The sequence below is a fragment of the Miniopterus natalensis genome, chromosome 17 (assembly GCF_054644295.1).
Source record: "Miniopterus natalensis isolate mMinNat1 chromosome 17, mMinNat1.hap1, whole genome shotgun sequence".
Taxonomy (NCBI): Eukaryota; Metazoa; Chordata; class Mammalia; order Chiroptera; family Miniopteridae; genus Miniopterus; species Miniopterus natalensis.
In genome coordinates this window covers 35118009-35129439 of record NC_142097.1, presented here as the reverse complement: position 1 = coordinate 35129439, position 11431 = coordinate 35118009, and positions in this window count along the sequence as shown.

Genomic DNA, 11431 nt, shown 5'->3' with positions numbered 1-11431 from the left:
GGAGAGCCAGTCCCCAGGGTAGGGCTTAAATGGTGCACTGAGGTTGCACCAGGAGACAGTGAACCCTCCCTGTTTTCCCTGGGACACAGAACCTTTAGTCCCAGCCCAGGAGAGGGATGCGGCAAGCTCAGTGTCTCAGCCTGGTGACACAGAAGAGTTGGCTTATGTGATCTGATTCTGGTTATATTTCTACTCTTACCGCTACTCATTTAATTAAGGTTTTTGCCCAGGGGCATGAAAGTCTTTGCTAAGCCTGGTTTTTTAGCAAAGCCTGGGGGCCCCTTTATTTACTAATGGCCCCTCTACCTGAGGAACAGAAGTAACTTTGCTAATTTTCTCCAACCCTGTGGACATTTCAATGCTATCTACCAAGGCCCTGTGTGGGGAGGAGGAGAGAGAGGCTGGTACACACACACACACACACACACACACACACACACACGCACATATCCCTTGGACCTGCCAGGCTGAGGGTTCTCGTTTAGCAGCACACACCCCTCTGGTTCAGGACCAAGACTTTGCAGGGATCACTTTGCTGGAGGCTGCATACTTCCCCAGAGCAGGGCGCAGTGCCAGTTGGAGGAAGTGACCTCCTCTGGGATGCCCTTGGCCACTTTGCTGGCCCAGCCGCGCCCTCTGTCAGCTTCCTCTCTCTCTGAACCCAGAGTTGCTGACCCTTCACTGAAACAGGAAACTTCAGAATCAGCTGAATGCTCAAAAATTGTCCACGCAGGCCCCAGGAAGAAGCCCCGGGGCTCCCTGAGAGTGAGAAGGGGCTGCCTGTCATCATCGTGGATCAGGCAGCCTGCAGGATGCTGGAAGGATCTCTGGCTGCAGAGGCGCTGATGAGACTCCTCTCTAGACTGGCCACTGACCCAAGCAGCTGGCCCAAATCTGGCAGAAAGAGCAAAAAGGAGAGAGGGCTGGTTTTCTCTTTTCTTCCACACCCCCACCATGTGGAGACTCTCTCTCTGCCAGCCTGATCCATCCTGCTCCTGTGAGACCCAACTCTGCCTCCACCCTGGCTCAGCCCGAGGCCCAAGGCGGCAGGAAGAGGGGGCCTGGTCCACCAACATACCATCTGTACCCCGACTCCATGGCCAGCAATGTTGGGGGTGCATGAGAATAAAGGGCAGACTCTGAGGGACCAAGGCCATTGCTGGCCACCAACACTGACAACCCAGGCCAAGGGCACGGACGCAGGCTCTGAGGGCCCCTCAGCCTATGGGGTCATCCTTCTCCAGCCCTCTCTTCTCTTTTTTGCTCCCACCCTTTCTGTTCCAGTTGCCCCTGAAGGTCCACCTCAGTTCCTGCTGGGACCCTGGGGACCACAGACCCCTAATTCTATATAGCTCTAAGGGGAACACTCACAGGGTATTTGTTGTCTACCTCACATATATAGATTTTAGGGCAAAACAGAATAATTTATATAGCTAAGATATATGAGAAAATATTTATGTTATTTATACAGTTTCTATAGTCTGTGGGCAGCACCTGTGGCATGCCCCACTCCCCCGCCCCCCACCTTCTGCACGAGCCCTAGTGGACTCCACCCGGGTCTTCCTTGCAAAGCTGTAACTTCTCTGCTCTTCTGGGTCCCAGGCCCCTTCTTCTGCTCTGGCAAAACTGCCTTGCTCATAATAATAATGGTAACAGGGATGACCACATCTTGCATTTGTAAAGCACTTTCAATCTTCAGAAACACTATTGCCCCTTTAATCTCACTTGATTTCCCCATTATTCCTGTGAGGTCGGTGGGGCCACATCACTGTGCCCGTTTTACAGATGTGGCCCAGGATGGAGGGCTGTGCTCAAAGTCACACTGAAGAGGTTCCTTCAATGAACATTTACTGAACTTCTCCATGTGCCAGGCATGGGGAACTGACTTATAGTGAGCCTGGGAGCCCCAAAGCCCGGATACGCCCTGAGCCCAAGGACCCAAGGAAACGGAGGCTTCCCTGACGGTGCGTGACGTGGGCCATTTCGACCAGGACAGCACTTCAGCATTTTTCCAAATGGAGCCCTGTGTCCCAAGAAGTCTGGAAAGACAAGGACCCTGTGGGGGTCATTCTAGGGCCTCCACCATCGGGCCTCCCTCTTCCTACCCAGGCTGCCCGAGAAGGTTGGGCGACATCACAGGACTCCTCCCAGCCACAAATGGATTTGTTTGCTCTTATTTGTGTTTTTATTTTAAAAATGAATTGTTTCCCGTTGGGTTTCTGGCTCCTCTTGTAAAATCAGCTGCATTGGCAGGCTGGGCCTGCATTCCCACTTGGCCACTGTCAGCTGGAGAGGGGGAGCCCTGAGGGACAGGAGGCACAGGGCTCCCCAGTTTGCGAAGTACCAGCTGCCTCAGCCCATTTACTTATGGATGTTCCACCTGGCTCTCATGGGCACAGCATGTCCACTCCCTTGTCCAGATAAACCCAGTTTCTGTGGTGTCCTCCTTCATCACTTGGCACACAGATTGACAGACCTGTGCCAACCCTGAAGATTATTGCCTGCTTTCCAGAGTATTCTTTCTCAATAACTGTGAATTTCAAATGCTTTTTGTCTCAGCACATTTTAGAATTACAGTGGGAGCTATCATATATTGAGCACCTTGTTCTGTCCATCCATGCAGTCAACAATTGTTTAGGGAGGTCCTACTGAGCACCAGGCACCACCCTGGAGGCTGGGGTGCAGCAGTGAGCAAGACCAAGTCCCTGCCTCTTGGGGCTGACACTCTACTGGGGGAGAGAGACACTAAACCAATAAACTACACGTCAGCTATCTGTACCCACTTTGTCTCCATTTATTGCAATCACCTTACACATTGGGCACAACCACCCCCATCTTATGGTTAAGGAAATAGATGCAAAGGCTCCCAAATGCCACTAGCAAGCAGCAGTGTCAGGATTGAAACACAGAGCCTCCAAAGTATGTGTTCCTTTCTCTCTCCACTGCAGCCTCCCCTTGATATAGGTATTTCAGGGATGGAACACCCTTATGGATTGTGGGTAAACTGAGGCCTAGAGGAAGGAAGTAACCCATTCAAGGTTACATGTCAAGTTAGATCAGGCTAGAGCCTGAGTCCCCTTCTAGACAGGATAAGTGTTTCTAGAGCCCTCATTTCATGGCCAGCAATGCAGGTTGGGGTGGGGGAAAGATAAGGCAAAGCCAGAACCTTCAGGACTTATGATCAGTTAGGAGAAATGAGAGGCACACCATGCAATGGTCTGGGTCATTTGCGTATCCCCCCAAGAGTCCCTCCTCTGGCCACACTGCCCTCCTAGCATGCTTTGGGAAATGCATGTCCTCAACCAGCCACTGTTCCTAGGGGTCTGATGGGGCAGGAGGCCCCTTTCTGAGTAAAGGGAAGCAGAGAGGGCTTGTCCCTACTCTCCAGCCCTGTTGGAATCCCAAGGGGTCCCCAGGGAGGGAGGCAGAGGGAGGTCCACAGTCCAACCCCGAGGGCACTGAGAGTTCCACCTGCATGCCTGTCCCAACACGCTCTTCCTGCCCAGTGTTCCTGGGCCTGGAGCTGAGGCAGAAGTGTCTACACGCAGCAGCAAGCTCCAGGGCCCCAAGGGATTTCTCACTCATTTTCCCACTTGAGCCTCACAAGAAGGGCATCCTTCTTCCCTTTTTACAGATAGGGAAACTGAGGCACAAAATGGTTAAGTGACTCACTGATGACCACATAGCTAGGAAGCCAACACAGGTGTTTGTAACTTCCAGCCTCCTCCACCCCCATCTGAGCCTTTCCCTGCTCTTGTCTGTAAACCGGTTCCCAATCAGACCCTCTGGCCTCCCCACCCTTAGCTGCTCTGTGCTCCATTCTTCCTGTGGATCAGTGCTTTCCAAGATAATCGCTAGGCGGGTACTTACCCATGGCGCTCCCCCAACCCTTTAAAGATATTTAGCCACATTTGCTCGCTCTGCATGGTTGTATTTTGTTGAACCATTTGTGAGAACACTGTGGGCACCAAGATGCTTAAATATTTTCTCATATATCTCATATAAGAGCAAGAACATTCTCTGAAAGAACCACAAGGCCATCATCACATCCAAGAAATTTGACATTGACACAATATCACCTACTACACAGTCCTTATTGAAACTTTCCCAGTTGTCCCTCCAAATGTCCTTTATTAGTTTTTTTCCTGACTCAGGATCCACTCAAGAATGGAGCATTGCATTTTGTCGTCATGTCTCTCTAGCCCCCCTTAATCATGAAGAGTCCCCCTGCCTTCTTTGTGTTCATGACATTGACATTTTAAATTGTTCAGGCCAGATGTCTTGTAGAATGTTACTCAATGGAGATTTGTCTGATTGGCTCCTCGTGATTAGATTCTGGTTAAGCACTTTGATGAGAAGCCTACTTGGGTGATACGTGTCCTCTGCACCTGTTGTCAGGCACCATGAGATGTCTGTTTCTCAACATTACTGGTGATGTTGCATTTCATCACTTGGCTAACGTGGTATCTGCCAGATCTCTCTGATGTAAAATTGCCTTTTTCCCTTTGTGATTCATGTGCCTGATGACTCATCTATGGGGTGATGCTCTGAGACTGTGGGAATATCCTGTGGCCCAATAATATTTTACACAATAGTTTCAGCCTCCATCGGTGATCCTTGCCCAAATCAATTGCAAATGGTGATTTTTCTAATGCTGTCATTCCTATTTTGAGTTGAACATTCTTCCATAAAGAAGAGATTTCCCATCCCCCTTACCCCCATGGTATTTCTTTTCATCTTCACAATCACCCTGCAGGGTAAGAATTGTTACCCCATTTTACAGATGAGGAAACTGAGGTTCAGGGAGCTTAAATCATTTGCCAAGTGAGTGGCAGAGCTGAGGTTCAAACTCATGCCTTTCTCATGCCTAACTCATACCCACTGCCCTCTGGAATCTTCTCAAATTCCTGGGTTTCTTCCCTGATGACTTAGCTTTGAGCGGGGAGTGAGAAGTGGTACCATCTTCTAGTGGAATTCCTGTAGCAGTTGTGAAAGACATTTAGACCAGTGGTGAGGGGGAGGAGATGGAGCTTCCTCTATTGAAAGTATGAGACATTCTTGCTTCTGTCTCTGGCCCACATCCAACGTTAGAGATTCAGCAGTGACTCAGCTTCCCTTTTTGCTACCCCAGAGGACCCTCCATCCCCACCAGCCCTGTGCTGGCACTTGCTGGATTCCCAGCTCTGTGGAGCATGACTGTGGTGACCCCAAGTCCTGGAGCTCCTGAGATGGGCCCAAGGCCCATTACTCTGCCTCTACCAACTCCAGGAAAAACATGGGATGATCCCATATGTTTAATTTACAGTAGGGAAGTATGGTCACTGTCTAGCTAACAAGAAGGAAGGCTGCAAAAGACCAGAGGAATGATCTGTGATTGGGGTGGGGACATTCTGGAGGGAGAGCTATGGGGTAGGGTCCTCTGCTTACCCCCCCACTCTTTCCTATCATTTCTCACATCTCTCATCCGGTGTGCCTTCTTGTAACCAATCACTCAGCAAACTAAGTGGCCACCTATAGCGTGCTAGGCATGTGCCAGAGTGCCGTGGTGACCAGACTTAGGCCAGGCCTTCAGGGAAGTCACAAAGAAAAGAGATCACTGCGTGGTAAGCCCTGGAAGAGGCGTCTGACTGCACCAGAACTCTAGTGCCGTTCCCTCAGATCATCTCACTTACCCACTGTGACAGCCCTAGAGGTACATAAAACCATCGTCCCCACTTTATAGATAGGAAACTAAAGCTCAGAGGGCTCCCTGCCATGCCCAAGGTCCAACCCGGCCTGGAAATGAAACAGCCCTTCAGGCCTCCTGTCCCATAGCGTAGGGTGTGGCTTGTGCAAAGGCCTGGGGGCCAGGGAGGAGGCGGCATCCGGGAACCACGAGGTTGGCCTGGCTGCGGGGATACTCTTCCCTTTCTCTCCGCCCTCCCCCGCGTCTTCCTCTCTTTTCCTCTCCCCTTCTCTCCTCCCCGCATACCTGCCAAGCAGCGGCCCACGGCCCCTTGGGTTCTTACCCCCTTGACTCCCGTCTCTCCTCCAGTCCCCCGGGCTGTGGGGCCCACATTCCTCCCTCCCTCTCTCTGGGGCCCATTAGTGTGTTTATGCTGAAGCCCTCCAGCCCTGATTCTCCCTGCCCCGCCCCCACCCCCGCCCCCACCCCGAGAGTGGACAGCTGAGGGTGAGGCTGGTCAGAGCCGCAGGAGAACCTGACCCAGCATCCGAATTCCTGCCCCCCTGTCCGAACAAGTCCGGGGCGGCCAGCAGTAGCCCCCCGGGTGCCTGCGCCCCTTCCCGCACAGCCCCTCCTGTGGCTGACAGGCCCTAATCTCAGCTGTCTTCATGCAGCCAGCCCTCCGAGCCTGGGGTCACCTGATGCCGACACATTTTAATTCAGAAGCTGATTTCTGCTTGTTGGCAACATGTCATTTCTGAAATTGCTTTCTCTGCCCAGAGGCAGGAGATGTCAGAGCCGTGCAGGTGTTACAGCAGGGCCGCATCCCCCCCCCAAGTTCAGGAAGGATTAAGGGGCGTGGGGGGCGCACATTAGATCCTCAAGCTCTGCTTCTCATGTTTCTCCAAGGGCCGGGGGCCAGGGCTGGGGGATGCTGGGAACAACCTCAGCTTTCCTCTCCTGACCAAAGACAGAGGCCCAGAGTCGGGTAAAGGAAGCTTCTGCTGCTGCCGATACTGACAACATCAATGGTAGAGTTTGCAGAGTGTCCTCTACAGGTGCCAGGCACCCTGCAAAGTGCCTCTCATGCGTTAGTGTATTTGAATCTCATGACAACCCTCCAAGTTGGTGTCATCCCTACCTTACAGCTGAAAATAGATGCTCAGAGAGGCTAAATCGCTTACCTGAGGTCACACAGCAAGTAGAACTAGGACTCAAACCCATGAGAGCAACAGCTAGACTAGGGTTCAGAGGTTCCAAAGAGACTGGCCACAGAGCTGGGGATGACTTAGGGGCTGGCTTCTCCTTTGCCCGCTTCATGGCTTGGCCTAATTATCTTCAGTGAAATTTGCCTGCTCCCCTGACTTTCCCACTCCTGCAGCCCATCAAATAGTTATCTGCTCCTTTTACATTTACTTAGCATTTTGTATATACCTTGATTAGCAATTATCTCAATATTGGCATCTTTATTAGATAGATGAGTGAAAAGACAAATGAATAAATGAATTTATGACTCTTTCTCTCCATACTGTTTCCCTATCCCCATTTCCCTCCCCAGCAGTGTCCTACCGTAGCAGGCTTCCTGTGCTAGCGGACACTATGACCCTCCCTGACACACTGGCTCCTCATCAGCCGTGCTCCCTGCCATTTTCTCTCCTCTCTTTCCCTTCTCTCACTCCCCCTTGCCTCCCCTCCCCAACTCTCAGAATTCCTGGCTGCCACCAAGAACAAAGTTATGCAGAAACTTGAACCTGATGCTCCAGGCAGGAATGAGCTAATGCAGTTGGAAAGCAGCTTTCTGGTCCCCTAGTAAAGATAGTGCATGGGCCACCCCACCCTGTCCAAGGTGGTCACCCTGTCCAGCTCCACCTGCTTCTCCGCCTGCTATGTCCTCCTGCCTCTCCTTCTAGCTCTTCAGAGGACCTACGGCTGTGTGCACTTGACCCTTGTCCAGAGCCAGAGACATGGCCAGATTGGCTGTGTAGAGAACTGTTCTGACCCACGACATGCATTTGTTGCATTGGTACTGAGCAGCAGCTTTAATCAAAAGGCTTTCACAGCCATCATTTCCTTTTAGTGCTGGCAGAAAGCAGTACCAGCTGGAAGGGGTAAAAATAGAGAAGATGTCAGCAAGCCATTGAACTTCAGACCTAACAGGCCCCTTCCCATTTTACAGATGAGGAAATTGAGGCCCCAGGTGAGCTGCAGCAGCAGCAGTACCACCCTGAACACAACATGGGGACTTCCAAAGTGTGGCGATGCTCTATTTCTTCATACACTGCTCTTTGCTTTGTGATCATTTATTGAGGGTCACTGTTTCTGTTCCAATTCAAAAATGAAACTAAAAAAATGAAATCAGGATCCATGTCACTGAGGATGGTCAAATGTCCAAGAAGAAGCAACAGTTGGTCCTTAAGAGTCAGGTAAACTGAGTCCCCGGGTGAGCATTGTCTTGGGAGCTAGAGCCAAGTGGGCAAGTTATCTTTCTTCTCTGAGCCTCGTTTGTTAGAGCAAGCAAGCAAACGAACTAACACCAACAAAATCCTCCATAGATGATCCTTCAATGGTTGGGTAGGTAGATAGACAGGTTACATACTAAGTACTCCTACTATGTGTCAGGCACTGTGCCAGGCCCTGGGGATGAAGCAGTTAACAAGGCAAGCACAGGCTCCTAAGGGACAGAAGACAGATAAACAAGTCATCACTACTCAGGCTGATGAAACTGACAGCCCTGGTCGCCCCAGGCGGCTGAACTCAGTGGCTGGGGAACGGGTGGGAGGGCAGAGAGACTCCTCACTGTATTCCTTGTTGTTGCTGTTGGATCGGAAGGCTGTGAATGCATTACTTACCCCTCAAACTAAACAACATAAAAAAGAGACTAAATATAAAGTGTGATGAGTGTTCACAAGGGGCAAGTACAGAGTGCTTCCGGAACACTGCAGGGGTGAAGGGGCAGACCTGAGGCCCCCCAGAGGAGTGACTTCAGCCCATCTCCAGCCTGAAGCTTAATGAGGCCTTGGCCAGGTGAAGAGTTTGAGGGGGAGGGGATGCAGGTGCCAGTGGGAGGTTACAGCTTGGGGGATAAAACTAACGTTGCAGGGTCATTGGGAGGATGAGAGGGCGTCTCTAGAGAGTGCCTGGCACACAGGATGTGCTAATGTATGGGAGCCACTGCTATTATTAGTCCCCAGTTGCTGCCATCGGCAGGGCAGGGGCAGGGGCCCTCATGCTGCCACTGACCCTGTGATGTATTCCTGGGCCTCTGGGAGTCCCTTGGTGACAGGAGCTCCCTGCACTGCTACAACATTTTATAGTTTACAAGGGTCCAGCACTAGGTGCAGGAAGGGAGAGAGGACTGAGCTGAGGATGCACATCTTGGGGGGTTAGCTCTTCTAGAATCAGCTCCCTGCCCCCCAGACATAGGACCAAAACAACCTGATGCAGGGGACAGCTGTCCAGGTGGTGTCATCTCACGTCACAGACCAAGAACCTTCCCCATGCTGGGCAGGGTCAGAATCCCCTGCAGGGCACAATCTGCTGTGTAGGGCGCAGCAACGAAGACCAGTATTGTGAGCACCAACTATGCACTAACGCCTTGTCCTTACAGCCAACCCTCAGGAGCGAGGAGCTGTATCATTACCCTGATTTACAGATGAGGCATTCGAAGGTTAAGTGACCTGCATGAGGTCATTTCATGAGGTCACATTCATGAGGTCACATGGCCAGGCTTTGATCCCAGGTGTCCTCTTAGCCACTGACTGGCCCAAAGCAGAGTTCCCATGTCTCAAATGTTCTCTGTTTGCCTGCTCAGCCCTTCCCTGCAACAGGAAGGGAACCATTTCCTCCAACTCAGCAGCCCACTAAGGTGACTAAAACCTTCTTTGTGTCCTAGACTTAGAACCCATGGTGACATCAATACAATTTTGAAAATCTGATTTCCAGGGAGGTCTGATGGTCATTGACTATATGAAGATGCAGGTGGGGTGTGCAGCTCCCTGAGAGGTGCTCCACTGGGAATCAGGGCCTCCAGGATGGCACAGCCTTAGCCCAACAGAAAGTGATTCTCCCTGGAGGGGACTCAGCAGGTCTCCTGTGTGGTTGGCCAGGGCCAGAGAGGAAGAGCCCTGACCCTGGGAGAGCTGTGGGCTGGCCAGCTGGTGACCATGTTCCCTTTTTCCTTCTTGGAGGAAATCAGAAGTCACACCTTAACCTACAGCTTCACCATGGCCTTGGTAGCATCCAAGCCAACTGTCAATGGTCATAGCCTCCAGCCCCTGGTTGGCTAAATGGTCCTCTGACTCCTAAAGGCTAATCAAGACCCTTGACCTCTGTGTTTCTGGCCCCCCTCCTCCCTGGCACTTACCTGGTCCCCACCATCCCTGCCTGAGCAGTGGTTATGAGCTCATGTGTTTCTTCCCTTTCAAGTCCTGGACGGAGGGGCTCCATGAGCCATTCTTTATCCTGAACCTGGGAGTTGCATCTCATTGACCCCTGAGTGAGGCCTTTGACTTTTGACCTTTAGAGAGCAGAAGAAGTCCCCAGCCTCGCAATCGGGATCAGCATTTTTTTATTCATGGACCTTTCTGTGCTGTAATTTTTACATCCTGTAAAATGAAGATAGTAATACTCACACACACATCACGAGAATTAACATCTGTTAATACAAGAGCTTAGAACAGTGCCGGGCACATCGCAGCTCTACAAGCTTTAGCTGCTCTTATTATTTTCACTGCCGTTACTGTGACACTCTGGCCCCCAGGCTCCTGCGCAGCCCCTTTCATACCACCACTTGGGTCCTGCCTGCGTCTCCATACCCTGAGCCCTGCCTCATTCCCGTGTCTGCTCTGTCTCTTTGTCCCCCTTTCCTCCTCCTCTCTCCCCTTTTCTCCCTGCTATCCTGCTGCTCCTGCGGCTCTTTGCTGGCTAATAATGCTGCTGTCACTTCAGATTAGAGCCTGTTACGTTCCTTCATCTCAGCTTAAAATTTTTGTGGTTTCCTAGCTCTGCCTACAGTGCTCCACAAGAGGCAAGGGCTGCCCAGGTGGAGGGAGCTTCGGGAGGAGGAATGCAGGTCTGGGTCCCCCGGGTGGGCTCTCCTGGACTCCTGTCTATCAGAGATGGAACTGGGGTGGGGGGCCAGGAGGCATAGCCCCTCGTGGGCAGGTCATTATCTACATATCATTTTGGGATTTTCTCACCATGAGGAGAGGTGAAAACAGCATCACATTCTAAGTTGAGGTTGGAAGCCTGAAGAAAGCAGACTGGAAGGGCTCTGGCTTCGGCGGGGGGGGGGGGGGGGGGGGGGGGGGGGGGGGAAGCCTGCTTAATTCTCCTGGGCAAAGCAGCTCCTCAGGAGAGCCGAGCTGGCCAGACAGGGTCGTGGGTCCCCAGTGGGGCCAAAGAGTGGCCATCTTGCGCCCTGGGTCCCTGTGAGGGTAGAGATGTCTCAATGTCAAGACACACACAATGAAGACTAGTACGGCTGGGTTGGCACAGCTGGCTGCCTGGACACCACCTGCCTGCTGCACTCAGCAACCCAGTCTCGGTTTGTCCTGGTGACTCAAGACCGTGAGGCTCATCTACATCCGTTCTTCATGGCCAATGCCTTAACTCCCAAGATTTGGAGAATGATCTCCATGCCCTCGTAGGTGCCACCCTTTTATCATCTATACAACCAATTAACAAACACTTACTCAACGCCCAGTGTATCCAAGATGCTGTTGAGTTACAATAATGAAGTCACCTGGCCGCGATTACTAGTCATCC